This window comes from Lycorma delicatula, chromosome 4 (assembly GCF_047948215.1).
Source record: "Lycorma delicatula isolate Av1 chromosome 4, ASM4794821v1, whole genome shotgun sequence".
Taxonomy (NCBI): Eukaryota; Metazoa; Arthropoda; class Insecta; order Hemiptera; family Fulgoridae; genus Lycorma; species Lycorma delicatula.
The window spans coordinates 120854749-120872096 of record NC_134458.1 but is presented as its reverse complement, the minus strand read 5'-3'; the positions used below and the strand labels follow the sequence as shown (position 1 = coordinate 120872096).

At 28.0% G+C, this 17348-nt stretch overlaps 1 protein-coding gene across 6 annotated transcripts in view; it reads left to right on the top strand.

Annotated features, from left to right (window-relative positions):
- LOC142323826 (protein-tyrosine sulfotransferase-like) overlaps nt 1-17348 on the top strand; it is a 1177394-nt gene that overhangs the window by 517919 nt on the left and 642127 nt on the right. For 5 of the 6 annotated variants that reach the window (XM_075364084.1, XM_075364082.1, XM_075364079.1 and 2 more), the window contains one exon: nt 12287-12344. The exons of the other annotated variant lie outside the window; for it this stretch is intronic. The gene's annotated coding sequence lies outside the window, so the exon portion shown is untranslated. The remainder of the gene's footprint in view (nt 1-12286; nt 12345-17348) is intronic. 6 annotated transcript variants of the gene reach the window in all.

The window sequence follows — 17348 nt, the reverse complement described above, 5'->3', positions numbered from 1 at the left end:
AAGTGGATGAGTAATTCTTGAGTTACGCTCAATTAAAAGTCAAAAAATTTGAGGGGGGAAGTTAAAAGTATGGTTCGTTATGATACTGCAAATTGAAATGGGGAAAAAATAAAATAACGAAAGTAGTTGAAAGTTCTTGTGCAGAACAGCTCTAGGATTTTCTTTTTAGGGCATTTTTTGAACTCTGTTTCTTTTTTCTAATTGCTGTTTTTTTTTAGAAACATTAATTATACTTCAAACAAATTTCTATCCTCCTGGTGATGTATTTTTTAACAATTAATTATGATGATGCATTTTAGTGAAATAAATAAGTAATAATAATTATTGTAATAATAATGATAATAGTTTTAACATACATACGATTTAAAATAACTCTCACTAAAAAAAAATTGAAATTTTAATTGTTGCTTCATGTAGAAATAGCAAAAATCGATTCCCTCAATGTTTTTATGATGGTACAACCAGTATCTTAAAAAAAAGCTATAAATAGTAGTAGCTATTCGAACTTAAATATATATCAAGTAGTTTTATCGGTGTTCCTACTTTAATAAAATCTTCCAGTAAAAATATTTTTAAATTGAATATTTTTATCAGATATATTTTATAATGAATATTAATTTTTAAAAATTATAAAAATATCTCCCTCGGTTCTATTTTTATATTGCTGATTTAAGTCACGATCGACGTCCTTCAACAGCGCAGATGGTGGCGGCATGGAAGGTATAGCCATGAAAGAGCGGTTTACCTGTTTAGTAGATTTGCCTTCAGTCATATTAGTTAGAATATAAGAGAGATAAACTTGTTTGACTACATTTCAATCCAAAACAGATATCATAGTATATCAATCATTTCATCCCATCAAATTTTACATTTTAAATTCATTAAAAGTTAAAACCGTTGAATTTGTATGGTAAATTGAACACTGGTATAAATCATTTTTTTATTATTTTCTGTGTGCATTGTAAATAGTTATCTATAACGTTTGTTGTTCACTAATTTTCTTTTTTTTATTTCTTTAGGTAATTCCCTTTTTTAAATCTAAATTCTAACTTCTTTTTATGAGTATATTTCTAATTTATTTTAAATAATTTTTTATGATTGAACAACTAATCATTTTTCATACGATTTTATGATTTATGCGTTAGTTTTAGATCGGAAAAAATGATTTATTCTTTAAATGTATGTTCTTATTTAGAATTTAATACATAATTTAAATCATATAATTAGGTGTTTAATATTTCAAATATAATATAATGTTTTACTTAATTAACTAGAAACTTTCAAAAAGATCTCTACTAAAAATATATTTAAAATCTAATGTTTATACCGTCATTTCAATTGTTAAACAATCTTCATCAGTGGATACAGAGAAATTCCTCAAATAAAAAAATAAAAAATAATTTTTTTAATATTAAATAAAATTTAATTTTATCTTAATATTTTAATATTTTTTAAAATTTGGTTTAATATTGCTAACAACAGATACCGCAGATAAAGAAACGCCTACTTTAAAACTTGCAGCGTCAATACGAACCACGCTTTTAACTTGCTGCGCTCAAATTTTTCGACCTTACATAGAGTGTATATCAAAACCTACTCAACCAATCTTCATCAAATTTTCACACGAAAAACTTCAGATGCACTACTACAGCATATCTAAATTTCAATGAAATTAATATAATGATTTTGGAGATATTCAAACCACAACATTTTATACATAGGCCTATAAATATATAACGAAACTCGATTTTATGTGAATGGTATTTTCGTACACCTCATACGTCAAAACGTAAAGAAAATTCATTTTCAGCCCCCTCCTCAACTTCCACCATACGACAGAAAATAACACCGTACATTTCTTCGAAATAAAAAGAAAACAAGTATATAAATTTTAAAATTTTATGTACAATTTAAAATAACTGTATTCTGGGAATGTATATGAAACTCGGACTTGTTTTTACTTTATATTATTATAAAATAAATAAAAGAAACAGTTCAAATTACTAACTAAATAAACAATACTTACGAAGATTTACTAGAAGGAAGACCATCTAAATTTAAAGTTTCAATAGTTTCGACTGATTTTAAGTGAACTTTACGATTTTCTACTGTGATTGCCTAAAATGATACTTCATAATTATTAATCATCAATTAATTTTTTACTGTATAGACATAGGTATAAGCTCTCTTTTGGTATTGTTTCGTAAATATTTTTTATCAAATTCTCATTAATATTTTTGTTTTATTTATATATTGTTTAAAGTTTTTTTTATTTTTTAATAAAAAAACTTTATTACTCATGTATTAATTACTCATTATTTACTGATGATGGTTGTTTGACAATCGAAATTGCTATCTAATTTTACATAAAAACTTCTTTTAAAACGTTTTTGAGCGTTCTTTAGTTTCGAATTTATTTTATAATTTAAATTCTAGTTACGAATCTATTTAATAATCGTTTAACATAGTTATTTTGTTTGAAAAAATCGATTTTTTTAAACTTTGATCGGCTTCCTACAACCCAAAAATAATATCCCCAAAGTATTTTTTGGGAGGGCTTCTTGTACTACTACTATGCCTAGAAAGAATTTTAAAAAATCGGATAAAAAATATGCAATAAATAAACAGATAGCTTTTTTTATTTTTAGCGGAGGGGTGATTTTGGAGCAATTTAAGAAAAAATGGTAAGATAACCATGCACGCTGTACTGAGCTTAATATAAAGTGAGGTTATGTTTGCAAAATTTTGAGAAGATTGACCCCCCTTCCCTCTGAAGATATTAATTTCAAAATTTTACCAAAAACTTTCCTCATATACAGAAGTTTCTGTACAAAATTTCATCAATATTGGTTCATCCAGTCAAAAGATATTAACCTTCAAACACGCCAACGCACGTACATACATACGTATGTAAGAATATTACCCCTTTTTTTTTTGGGTCTCTTAAGTTATAAAACAATGATAAATGCAAAAAAACCATATCCAATTTTTTGGCTGATTACCATACTTCCCTTCTTGCAGCATAGCTCTAGAGCCTATGATGCCAGAAATGTAAAAGTGTACAGGTTATAAATTCCGAATGGAATTCTTCATGGAAGCGTGCAGACTCTCATTATTATTATTCACCAAAACTGAAACATAAAAACTCATTTATTTTTTGTATACTTAAATGAAATTACTCTCGGTTCAGATTCAAAAACGAATGAACAATAATTGAATACTAATTATATCTACTGATTTCTACCAATTGCGGTACCAAAATTTCCCACATGTTACAGAATTTAAATTTGTATGCGAGGGGAACGTATTTTTAACCCGTTGTATTTATAATCAGTTTTTTTTACGTGTATTCCTGTTTTAAGTAGAACTATATGGTAATTTTTGTTATTGTATAAACATATTTGATTTCTGACTACAATAATAAAGATATTAGTAATGGCATTTAATATATATGCACATTTTAACATGCAAGCTCATTTCGTCACATACAAACCGATGATTTAAATTAGATAAATTAGAAATTCAGTCACAATCATTCAAATGAGTTAAACGCAGGCCTATTTGAATGCTTAAATACGTATCATCAGTTGAAATCCAATGTAAGTTAACTGAATACATTAAGTATTGAACTCGACAGTACGTATATTTTACTACATCGTACTTGCTCGTTTTGTAACTATCCAAGATTTATACCGCTGTAATGTTGATGAATTCACTCGTAAACCTACACAAAACGTAACTACACCAATTACTGTAGGCCATGTAACTACTTCTTTACAGGAAAGTGAATACGAGAGGGTGTGAGTAGAATGATATCCCCCTCGTACCACTATTTCATTCGCTTGACGTTTTTTTATTTTTTTTTAAATTTATTTTATACTTGTCTTGTTTTTACCGCATAGTAGGCTATGTAATCTGTTTTCATCTTTTATTCTTGTAGTTAGCCACTTTTTTAGTATGTTTATGTACATTTTTATTCGCAACGGTTTACAGTATTTTATGTCAAGTTCTTCTTTATGTTTATGCATTAAAGGCGCCTTTTATTCTAGTACCAGTCAACTTGACAGTATCTTACTGTGTTCAGGGTTTTAAGTTTAGTGTTAATTTACATCCTTGTTATTTATCACTTGGATTGGATTGAATTGAGCCTTGTATAGTTGATCTTTCTAACACTATTTTATTTAAAATTTACAGCTGTTTTGTGTATTATAATAGATAGAAGTTGACATGTATTTTATTACAGGTAACGAAATATTTTTCTTATATCATTTAGTTTTATTTAAAAGAAAACAAATTGTATGGTGTTTTAAGCTGAATGGACATAGCTATTTTATTGCATGATTAAAATCAAAATAACTACTTAATTTATATCTAAGAAGAAAAAAATGTTAAAATATTACGCTAATAGGTTTTAATTTTTTTTTTATTTGACATAATATTAAAATCATTATCCGATTTCTCATTATGATTTGTTTTTTCCATTTTTTTAAAAATAAAATATCCCTATTTTTAAGCCAGTTGAAGAATTTAAAAAAATAGTTTACACTTACATAAATGTACGAGATATTCAGTTTTTTAATTAACGTAAATTAAACATTTAACTTATCTATGTATGTTTAATTATTGCTTGCTTGATGAATTAATTCACTAGAGAAGCTTGTACGTGGGAATATGGATATTGAATTTTGTAGGATACAAATGCCAAGACTGAACGGGATTCGAACTCTTTCGGATGAAAGTTTGAGACGCTATTTTTCCGGCAGTAAAACATTTATTGCAAGGAAAGCATTATCGCTCATGAAATATTAATAGGTCTTGAAAATGAAAATTTACCCAGAATTATATTTCGAATGCTTCTTATCCCGCACAAGTTTCACTGTACCTTTTGTTTTTCTTACTCAGCATAAGAATTATCATAATACCATGTAATTCAAAAAGAACTTTAAAAGCATATAAAAATTTATTTAGTTAAAGGTCAGGTCTCATTTCATAGGAAACCACATCAAGTTTTGACTCGCGTAGTTTATTAGTACCGAGTTTGGTCACCAGTGTTGTTAAAAATGGATACATTTACTGGTGCCGATTGTGTTTTGGTTTCACAATTTGCAATCAGCAACTGCAGTTCAACGCAATTTTCGTAGAAAGTACGGTAGCCTCATAGTAGGTGTACAATTTACTCCTGGCACCAAACCTTCGTTGAGACAGATTATTCTGTTAAACATACAAAATCACAAGGACGATACATTTGTAGTCAGTGTAATTTTTTGTAATGACCTTAACCGAATCTAAGTTGTCCCAGTAAATTTTTATATACTTTTAAAGTTATGAAGTCCTGTCTGAATCACCCGATACAATTTATACAGCGTTTCTCAACCTTTTTAAGTTCAACAACTAGTGAAAGTCTCAAAACATTTTATTAAGTTAAGTAGGCCTCAATTTTGCACTTTTTGGGTATTACCGAAAATCAGGGCATATTTTATAACTTTTAATATAATAAATTTAAAATCAGGTTTTGAATACTTATGAAAAATAGTTTAATTGAAAATAAACTACTAAAGAGGAATCATCATTGAACAAAGATTTTATCTGTATTAAACAAATAAATAATTTAGTATAATTACATTACTTTTAATGAGATGGTTGAAACTTAAAAAGGCACAAAATTTAAAAGAAAACCAATTTTTTTTAATTTTTTTTTTTAACAATCTAGGTAGTTGGTATAGCAGCTACAGTTAACGGGAAAGTATATGTAGTTTAAATCGGAAAGTAATATGGACAATAAAAACAATCCATCTATTTTTTATACAATTATTTTTTTGCGGTTTGGTCAACTATGGACCATACAAATGTCACTTCTTTTGGTTTCTTTTTCTTTTCTCTCGTTATTCTTTAATACTTTTCGCGTGTTTGGCTCTCTTTCTACTATTTCTCTTTGGTGTGACTGTTTTCCTTCCTCACCGTTTCGAACTCAAGTGTAAGGATGTTTTTCTATATAGCTTTTTACCGTACATTTCCCGTTTTTTGACGCCTAGGTTCTGTAATTCTTCCTTCATTTGTTGTAGATATCCATGGTTACCTAGAGTTTTATAAATATTTGTTTATTTCGTTTTGTTCGACCATTCTGTACACATGACCCAGGAATCTGTCCCCTTATATCCTCTATTTCTTCATACATTCCAGTCTGTATCCTTTTGTTCTCTTGGGTTCTAGGATTGTTCTCAGGGTTCTTCTATCTACTTTTTTTAACGGTTCCGGGTTTAAAAGGTGTAACGTTTCACTTCCGTATACTACAACTGGTCTCACCACTTTGGCGTAATGTTTGAGTTTGGCCCCAGTTGAGAAGTTCTTTTTATTGTAAATATCTTTTGTTCGGATAAATAATTTATTCAATTTTATTCTTCTCTCTTTTATTTCCGCTCTAACCGTACTGTTGTATTTTATTGTTCATTTATTTATTTTTTTAATTTGAAAAGTTATTAAAAATGCAAATATATGTTTAATAGGTAAAACGTTTATAACCAATACACTTGGAATAATTATGTTATTTTCTCAAAAATTATATTAAAAACATATCCAAAATTACTACTAGCTTGATTGGATTATTTTCCAACAAAAATTTATTTTGTAATAAATGTTCAATAGTTTAGAAATATAGATATCTAACTTTGTTATTTTTGATAATTTTTTTTTATAAATAAAATATAGAAAAATAAATTTATTCACTAAATATATATATATATATATATATATATATATATATTTTAAACGGAAGAACTTACTTAGCTCTGATTGATTTGTAATGGATTATCCTTTACAGGAGATTTATCTGATATGTGGTTCACAAAACTACTTGTGTGACGGAGTGGTAGTGCTGTATCTTTCAATGGGAACGTTTGAATCCTAGCTAGATTTGATATTTTTTTACACGTTATAAAAATTTTATCTCTGATTATTGATCGATTAATCTGTAGGTCGCTTAACAAAAAGGAAATAATTTTTTTTTGAAGGGGTTTTGGTTAATTTATATGTCCAGATTTAATTATCAAAGTTTTTTTAAACCTTTATGTTACCATATTTATGGTTGTACATCACGTGATGGATGCATAGCTTTATGAGTTTACATGTTGTGGTTCAGTTAAGATTTTTAAAGGTTATTTAATGTATTTACTCAAATAATTCAAATCGTATTTTCGGAGATTTAAATGTATATCTCAAGTTTTTTTTTTATGGAAGTTGCAATGTATATATCTGTTTCTTCTGGATCAAATAATGTAACCGATTTTATTATCAAAAAGAAGATTTTATTTAATAGCATTTCACAGAGTATTTTTCTGTGATTTCACAGAAATGTCTCTAGACATGTACAACATTATTAAAAAATGTTGAAATATATATTATAATATTATAATTATAAGTATTTAAATAAATAATAGATATTTACATTTTTTAAATTAAAATTTATTATTATTTTTAGGTCTTTGTCGTATATGCATGGGTGACAGTTAATATTATATATGTTTGAATATAATTTAATAATCGGTATAAATTGTTCTTCTTTCCCTTTCCCCCTCCTCATTCCATGTGTGTGTGTGTGTGTGTGTGTGTGTGTGTATGTGTATATATATATAATATATTTTACATTGATAATAATGTTAGACTAGCTACACTGTCTGCTCGTTCTACTGTCAGCTGTTAGATTATATGACAACGATTCAGGTCTGCTGATTCAGCCTTAAACATTGTTACTACTACACTTAACAATAACAATGTTCCGGTTAACAGCTGCTGATAGCTTAACTGTCCTATTAGAACCCGTCATTTTTGGTATTAGTAAGTGGTTGATTGTCTGATTTGGTAATATTTGATGATGATAATGTTGATAATAATAATAATGATGACAACGATAATGCGATCTGTGAGATGACATTTATAAAATGACAGTAACAGATATACATTGTATTATTAATAGAGTACTGACTTGTTCGGTCGTATAATTATTGGCTGGTTTGTATTCTCCTTTTTCAATAATACTATATTTCAGTTTTAAGAAGTAGGGGTTATTTATTTTTAAAAAAAGCTTTTTTTTATTATTTATACACGTATTGTAGGTTACAAATTTGTTTTAATAAAGTTTTCTCTAAAATGCCTCTAAAGAAAATTGAAATTGTTTTATTTCCGCTATATCCCCCCACCCACGTAACGAAGTTTTAAAAAAAATTAATTTGATCTTGCTCCATATACAGAAATATTTGAGCTAAATTTGAAGAAAATCGGTTGGGTTAGTCGTGAGATGGGCCAAAAATAGTGCGATTCACGCACATACGCACATACATATATATTTTTTCTAGATGTATTAGTTTGATCCTAAAAGATAAAAATTTGTGTAAAACCTGATACCCCTTTTTTGGCATAATCACATACTTTCCCCTTTAATATTCTAGCTGTATTAAAAAAGTTCATTATAAACGTGGTTCCAGTAACATTTCGTTTTCAAATTGAAGCTTGTGAAAAATTTCATCCTTATTTTTTCTTTAAGAATAGAATAAAAGTCATGCTGAAATTTTTGGAGCTTAAATTAAAATGTAAATTTGGTGATTATGATCTGATAAATAGAACAAAACAGGTCCTAGAAAATTGTATCTTTAGTGATCGTTAAGAAAATTATTGTAAAACTCAAATAATAAGTGGAGCAAAACACAATTTTTTTTAGGTTTGTTGTATTATTTTCTTAAATTTCCAATAAAGAAATAAAATTTTGTAACAAAATTTGTATTATCAACATTAACTAATCTTGAAGATCGGTTTAAGAAATTTGGCTTTTATTAAAATGAAAACAAAGTGAAATGTGGAAGAAGAGTACTTATAATTTTAACTGTTACTAAACCGTTTCACTATTGAAAAATCTACGTTAGTGTTTAGTTAACTTTTTTTTTTTGAGGGGGATCAGAATTAATTGACTGATGTCCCTCCTCCCAAAAAAATTTTTAACTGTTAGTTAATTAAACTGTAGCCCACTAAGGTGGGCTACAGGCTTAGGCTTAGTGGTTAACGCGTCGTTGCAAATTAGTTGTTTAACAGCCGATTTTCGAAGTCGAAGTTTCTTAGGTTCAAATCTTATTAAAATTTAATTTCTTTTATACGGATTTGAATACTAGACAATGGATAGTGGTGTACTTTGGTGGTTGAGGTTCAATTAAACACACATCTCAGGAATGGTTGGCCCGAATCTGTACAAGACTACACCTCATTTACATGTCATACATATCGCCCTCATATCATTGGACCGTGGTTGGAGTTGCTTATTATTCTCTAGTTAAACAGAAACGTACACATTTAGAAAAAAAATACTCTCTAACCTTAATTACCACTCTGCCGATCTCTGTGGTGGAGTGATAGCGTCTCGGCCTTTTATCCGGAGGTCCCAGGTTGGAATCTCGGTCAGGCGTGGCATTTTTGATACGGTACAGAATTTCCATTTCATACTGCCAGCTTATATGGTGAATTATTAAAACAAATAAAACATAAATTAATAAAAATATTTATCGAAACTGGTGATTAAGCGAGTAAAATCTCTCTCACTGTCTCTCTCTCTCTCTCTCTCTCTCTCTCTCTCTCTCTCTCTCTCTCTCTATATATATATATATATATATATATATATATATATATATTTTTTTTTTATCAAACGTTTTAAAAACTAGATTGAGATTCTACTATTATTTATGTTATTTACTTATTTTTCCTGAACTTAATTCACTTAAAAATATACCTTACCAGACAATTTTCTTCTTTTTTATATTTAACCTGAGAGTTGATTTGAAGCGGTTCTAAGAATGTCACAGATGAATGGATTTCCTTACCGGTGTACGCTTTACAATAGTGAGCAAGAATGTCGTACAATAGATTCAAACTTTAAAACGACGGTTCCGATCATTAAAAACTTACCTTTACCGTGTAAATAAAATTTTCCACAATCTAGAATACGGTACTAAATCAAGATTTCTGTAGTTCTTCTTTAATTAATTTTTATATACTTGTACGTCTAGTAAACTATCACTGTGGTGATGTTTGGGAGTGGGTTCGCCATAACCTTCACTTTATTTGAATAGATGGAGTATACTGGTCTATTAATTGATCAGTTTGTCTATGTTTTTGTTAATTTCATTAAAAAAAAATAAAATATTGAAAGGAATATCGTAGACCTAACATAATTTGTCATCTTCGAGGCCGTAAGAGTTACGAAGAATCAGGCAAAATAATGAGATTACGAAATTATGAACCTTCCGTTTACTTTTAATGCCCTTGAAAAAATAAGACGCAAAGGTTTGTAATATAACTTAATAACGTAGTTTTCAAAATCTGAAAACAATAAAAATCTTACAAAATATATAAAATTACAGTTAACTAATTTTTACGTTCTCGCTAATTTAGCTAGAATACATTAAAGGCGAAAGTTTAGTGATCATGTCAAAATTATGGTATCAGGGTTTTTGTAAATTTTTACGTTTAAGGATCCAACTAGTTCATCTAGAATAAAAAAAAAAACATGTGTACGTATGTATGTGTGTACGTACATACGTATATGTGTCGCACTGTTTTTGGCCTTATATCTCAGAATTGACCAAACCGATTTTCTTCAAATTTTGCTAAAATATTTCTATATATGAAGCATTGATCATATTAATTTTTTTTTAAATTCGTTGATGGAGTTGGCGGATTTCGCAAAAAAACTAATATCGATTTTCTTCAGAGGAATTTTATACAAAATTGTATTAAAGCATATTTGTTACTTACAATGGATATATAAAAAATCCAAAAACGTTTTTAAGAAAATCAATCCCCACTTATTAAAATTGAAGAATATGTTTTTGTTCTTTTCCTCTTTCTCCTTTCGGTTTAAATATTTTTCAAATTTTTTTTTAAATTTACTTCATTTATAGAGCTACGAGTATCAAGTAATGACTAAAATTTTGTTTAAATATACACCTTGGAACTAAAATATAGAAAAGTTTTTTTAATGATCTTTTTCTTATTTTGGGCCATTATTGAATGGCTTGTTAGATTTAGAGTAAACTTTGCTTCAAGAAATTTGTTAAGCTTAACCTATATATAAATTAATATTTTTAGAAAAATCTTCTTTTTTAAATTTGTTTCCCATTTAAAAAACGATTATTTTGTTTTTTGGTTCCGATTGTTTTAATTTTTTTATTATTAATAGCCGGGGAAGTAACTTTCCCGGCGACTTACTTTGCCGTCTTTTTCATTATGCAAAACGAGGTCAGTGTGTTGTATAATTTTTTTTTCCGCTGAAGAATACTAAATATAAAATTTTACTAAAAGAAGTTTAAAAAATTTAAACAAGTTTTACAAGTGTTAAAAATAAGTTATATAATTAAAAATACAGTATAAGAACAATAGAATATTAACCGAGAAAAAAACTTCAATAAAATTTTTTTAATAAAATTTTATCTCTTGAAAAAATGGACTATTTTCTTTTGTACTGGATTTTTTCTTTTTTTAAGACAGTTTGTCATAATATTTAACAATTCGTTTTTTTTTTTGACACTTACATATAACCTACATCCCATGAAATTGAATCATCAGATCCCAAGAAAAAAATTACATTTTCCTTTTCTAGGTTCTACATATATTTCATCTATTTTCATCATAAATACAGATTTATTTTTCAGTTAATTTTCATCTATAATGTCAAACTAGTGAGTCACTAAGCAGATTTGATTAAATTAAACAATTTTCACCACCTGTTAATTTTAAATTGATAACAAGAGCAGTTTAAATTAAAACTGGACAGATTAACGGAATGCCTTGTCTTTGTTGGGAAAATTAATTGAACATCGTTTCATAGTTGTTCAATCAGTAATCTCTCATCATTTTGTTCATGTAATTTTCAGTTTTGAATTCAATTAGTATATTAACAAATTACAAATAAAATTAACTAGTAATTTTTGTTACGCAATATTGTAAAAAATGCTGGAGATGAGTCGTAAAAACATTATAAGAATTAAGACCAAATTAAATATGCTATACTTTCTTTTAATTTTTTATATAAAGTAATCTTATTAAAATACTCATACATTTTGAAAAAGAATAATCAAACGTAAGGAATTAAGTAGTAACGAACCAGAGAGGTTTTTATTGCAGTTATTTATAACACGAAATCTTTTTTATGTTATTACAATTAATTTTATTTAAAAACTAATAAAAATATTAACAGTACTGTAGTAATTACTATGTAATATTTAATATTTTTTTTTTTTTTTTATTTCAGGTAATTACTTCACATATTTGCTGATCAATCACAGGACCATATTCTAGTTTTTCAAAGAGTGAGTAAAACTAATTAAACGTTTGACAAAATCTTTTTATTTTTTGTGTGTATTTTTAATTTTAAAATAATTTAAAAGTAACGCTTAACATACATTTTATTTTTGTGTAAATTAATGAAAATGTTATCAGTTGAAAAAAAATTTATATAAAATTTCAAAAGAAAATTACTATTAAACACAAAAAAAAATGTTGGCAGCGACATACAATGGCAAAAGAGAAAAACCTAAAGGAGTTATAAAAGGATAAATGAAAAATACTAAACCAAGGGGCATGCAGAAATCTATTACTTGAAAAATCTCTAAGAAAAGCGATATATCGAACTTCAAAAATTGGAAAGTTTTAGTAATTACGTGTGGGCTGTTGCTCAAAAACTTTAGTTAAAAGATGTGTTTCCAAAATAATTTTTTTAATTAAATTAGGAAAATACTGAGGTTATTCAAGAACAACTTTGTTCCAAGCGCAGCAAACTCCAGGAGCTTCATCATTCTATTTTTTTTACATTTTTTTGGTAATGCGATGGTTATGTATTTCAATCTTATTATCTATATCATTATCTTTCAGACACAGATAAACAATTTTAGGATGATAAGAAAAAACTGATTTGAAACTTGAAATATTTCTCAAAGGTTGAACTCGATTTTGAGCCGAGCGGATACATTGTTTAAGTCTTTGAGAACACTCTGTAGAAAATTCAAGTTGTCCACGAATTTTTCTTCTTGACTATGACCTTGCCTACTTAGACGTTATGAAAATATTAATACCGAATTGAAAGTCGAATCTATGCCAATTATGTGTATGGCGGCTTACCCTGATGGAATTTCTTAGCTAAGTATGTAGAAATGTAAAGACCGATTCTTTGTTCGCGTGAGGATGAGTTTTCAAGGGTCATCGCCAGATTAGGTAATGCCATTAATTTAGTAAATACATAATAACTTCCTGAAGCCGTCGATATTGATATTGAAATTCGGTTTTCCTCAAACCTTGAAAACTTGGTTAAATATATAAATAATTCTTGTTCTCCTTAATATTATTATCAAACTAATTTGTTTTTACGTATATTAAGATAACACAAAATGATCTTTTATAAATAATGACGTAAATTTAGTAAATCTCATCATAATCTTCTAAAGAAGACGATATTGGCATAGAGGATAAATATATAAACAATGACAATCCGTATAAGCAATGACAATAAAATTACTTAATGAAGTTCTAGGTTATTTATATAAAATTTCTTTTTATTTATGATTTACGTAGGAGTGAGTTTGGTAAGGTTTTAACTGTGGTAACATTTTGGGGATCATAAGAAAGCTACAGTTAAAATTTCGTATGATTCTTCAATAGTTTTCACGGTTATGGGAAACAAACAAAAACTATGTTGTCTGTTTATATAGCAATGAGATAAAAATGTGAAAACAGTTATGAGTAAATTAAAGTATTTTAGACGGGATTGTAGAGAACTCGTATTCGAAAGAAAACAGTATTGAGTAATTCTCGACGCTTAATCAAAGAAAATATGTTGAAATATTACAAAGAAATTTTATTATCCGATGTGCACAACCGTAACCTACAAAGGACATCTTTTTCATTATGAATTTCACTATTGACAATCACCATATAAAAATATTTATTTGTCAAAATTATTCTTAAACACGTCAAAACTCTCATTTATTACATTACTTTCAATCTCTTTTTTCACAAAGTATAATTGAAATGTATCTCAAATTTCATTAAGGACAGATGAGTGCAAGCTGCAAGTTTCCTTGGCGACTAGATTTGATCGTTCGTACCAGGGTGATTCACGAAATATATATAACAAACTTTTAGAACATGTTCTACTGGTGAAAATAAAGAAGTTCATATAAACATTGGTTCGGGAACGCTTCGTTAGCGAGTATCGGTTGGTGAAAGATTTCGCCCTGATCTATGCGCCTTCGGTAAAATTAAGCCAGACTGTAATTCTTGAGATTCAAATTAAGGGGTAAATTTAGTGGTTTTATATGAAATCAGTCCTGAAAAATTACACCAGAATTGAATTTTTAATAGTTTTCTAGATCTTGATTAAAAGATAAAAGATTGGGTTTGAAAAACAAACTATTTTATGTTTGAAGTAATATAACTTTTTAAATGTGTAATAAATACATAAAAGTTTTTAAAAAACTGATAGAGAATTTGATTCTGGGTAAACTGGTAAGAATAAACTCCGCAGAAACTAAATACAAGCGAAAGAATTTCGAAGTTTATTAAAAACAAAACATATATAAAAGTGGCAGATTTTAATTAGGTATTAAAGGAAACAAAATTTTAAAAGTTTAAATGTTCTGGGACCTAATTTTTTCAGTTATTCAGGTCGGATTTCATATAAAACTATTAGATTACAACCTAATTTGGTTGTCAAGAATTACAGTTTGGCTAATTTTAAAAAAGGTGCAGAGATCAAGACGAAATCTTTCGCTAACCTAACGAAGCGTTTCCAAACCTACGTTTATATGAATTTTGTTTATTTTCACTAATAGTCTTGAAGGTTTGTTAGATTCTACATGAATCATTCTGCAGGTTCTCAAAAGTTTCTTTTTCAGATAAGTTAACTAGGTCATAACAGAAAATGACACTTATACTGGTATTACAAGTTCTGTACAGCTCCACTTTCGGATTTCAGCCGATTTTCTTAATATTAAGTAACAGCTGAATTCACGTATTGAATTATGCACTTGTTGATAAGTGATCTCGGTTCAGAAATAAGAATAATTTAATTTAAACTTAAAAAAAAGACGTTATGATATATTACCACGATTGTCTGAACAGATACTTCATATATGTTTTTGTACTGATTATGTGCTGTTAAAAATTTAAATAGAACTTAAATGTTTACCCGGAAAAGGAAAAACCATTTGTTTTTTGCTGTAAACCTGGGTTACTGGGGCTACAAATTGCGTATAACTGGGTTTAATTGGTATCCAGAGAGCATTGTTCTGTACTTTTTACGTAGAGCTCACTGCTTTTAAACCACGGTAAACTGTAAAATCTTGGGTTATTATTGCAGTTCGAATTATATCATAAGACTCTTTAAGGAAAAATGTTGTGGGTTTTATGTGTTTAGATTGAATAGAATAGTATTTTTTTATGATGAGAATCTTTATTGTAGGGTGGTTGTAGTCTTTGTATAGGAGATGAAAGACTACAGTACTCGGAACCCCGTTGTTAATAATTCCTATATTTTCAAAAGCTGAGAGCCGCTTAGGGATTCTTATGAATCCCTGAGCGTAAAGAACATCTTTTGTAGAAATATAAAAATATGGTTGTATTTAAAGCTTGTATTAGTAACAATAATTTATTTATGATTCAAACTGAACGTTTAATATATATGAAAGCGTCGTGAAGATATCCTCGTATTATTAAATTTTATTGTATTTTGCTAATAACCCTTATAGTTTTTATAATTGTTTAAAATACGATTGTAAAAATGATATAACCGAATCACATTTTTTTTCTCATAGCGTAAAAATAAATAGTAGATGTGCAATTTTTTCATTATAGCTTACTGAAGTCATCTGTGTTTTATTATGAACCTCATGCGACAATGCTATATGTTACTGTTTTATGATGTTTTTGAAAATGTATTTACGAACTATTTATTTACTTTCGTTTTCCTATTTTCAAAGTTTATATAAGATGATAAAAAAAGATATTAATAATGTCGAGGGTGACTTTAATAGTAGTATTGTTTTTCATATGGTGCACTGTATTTTGTCCGTAAGGTATTAATTTGTCTGCTGTATTAAATTTTGTAGCGCATTATCTGTGACGGTCGTGAAACTAGCCTACATTTCAAGGCCAAACGACATTAAAACATTTAGGCTTACATTTCTATTATTTTTAGCCTTCTGTACTGTATGTGTTTATATAAAGTAAGCGCTACATAGCCTGTAGTGTGCCGGCAATGCGGAGCTTATCTGTTTAAAAGTTTCTCGAGAAACTTTGAGTTCGCCAAGTTTTCCTTCTCATCCTAAATTCTCCGGAAAACATCGGCTATCCTTCTCTCCTTTTATTATCTCTCTCCCTTTACTTCCTCTCCTCATCTCTCTTATTCTCACCCTCTTTTAAGCGCCGTTACCACATGATAAATGTTCTCTCTTCTCCTCTATTTCTCGAACTTCTTCTACGTTTAATATCACTTTATCAGTTTATATATCTCCTTCTCCTTCTCTACCCTTTCCAATTCTCTCATACCTCTCTTTATTTCTGCTCATCGCTCTCTTCCTCACTTACCCTTGCCCCCGTTTAAACACTACAAATAAGTTTGTGCTCTGTTGTTCAACTTACTAAATTACCGTAGTAGCATTTTGAATAAAACTTTATTACTTTGTTCTCTAATTGGCCCTAATAGGTTTAATGTATTCCACCCTATTTTCATTTATATATATATATATATATATATATATATATATATATATATATCTGTACCTATAAAGCAACTTGTCCTGACTGACTGATTCATCAACGCCCAGAAAAAACTACTGAAGATAAATTTATGAAATTTATTTTAGATTATTTAATGAAATTTGTATACGTGTTCTTCTTACGATGTAAGTGCATACTAATAAAAGATTTTTTGAAATTCTGAGTTTGAAGGGTTAAAATGCAGTAACAATGAAATTTACTATTTATTTTTAATTTCTCGATAAGACATGAAGATATAAGTTTGATTTTTGGTGTCTATCTGAATTAATAATAATATAATATAATAAAAAGATATCTAAAAACGAATTTCTACATGATTTTGAAATTCCGTCTTTAAATGGTTAAAATGGATTTTGAATTTTTTTTGAAACCTGATTGTTTGTTTTAATTTCTCGGTAAGAAATGAAGATATCAACTTGATTTTTGGTTGTTCTAATCTTCATGTGAATGTTTGAAAATAAATTTCTAGATTTTCTAAATTGGATCTTGAAAGGGGTGGAAAAAGATTTAAACAATGATTACAGATTTTCTCAATTTCCAAT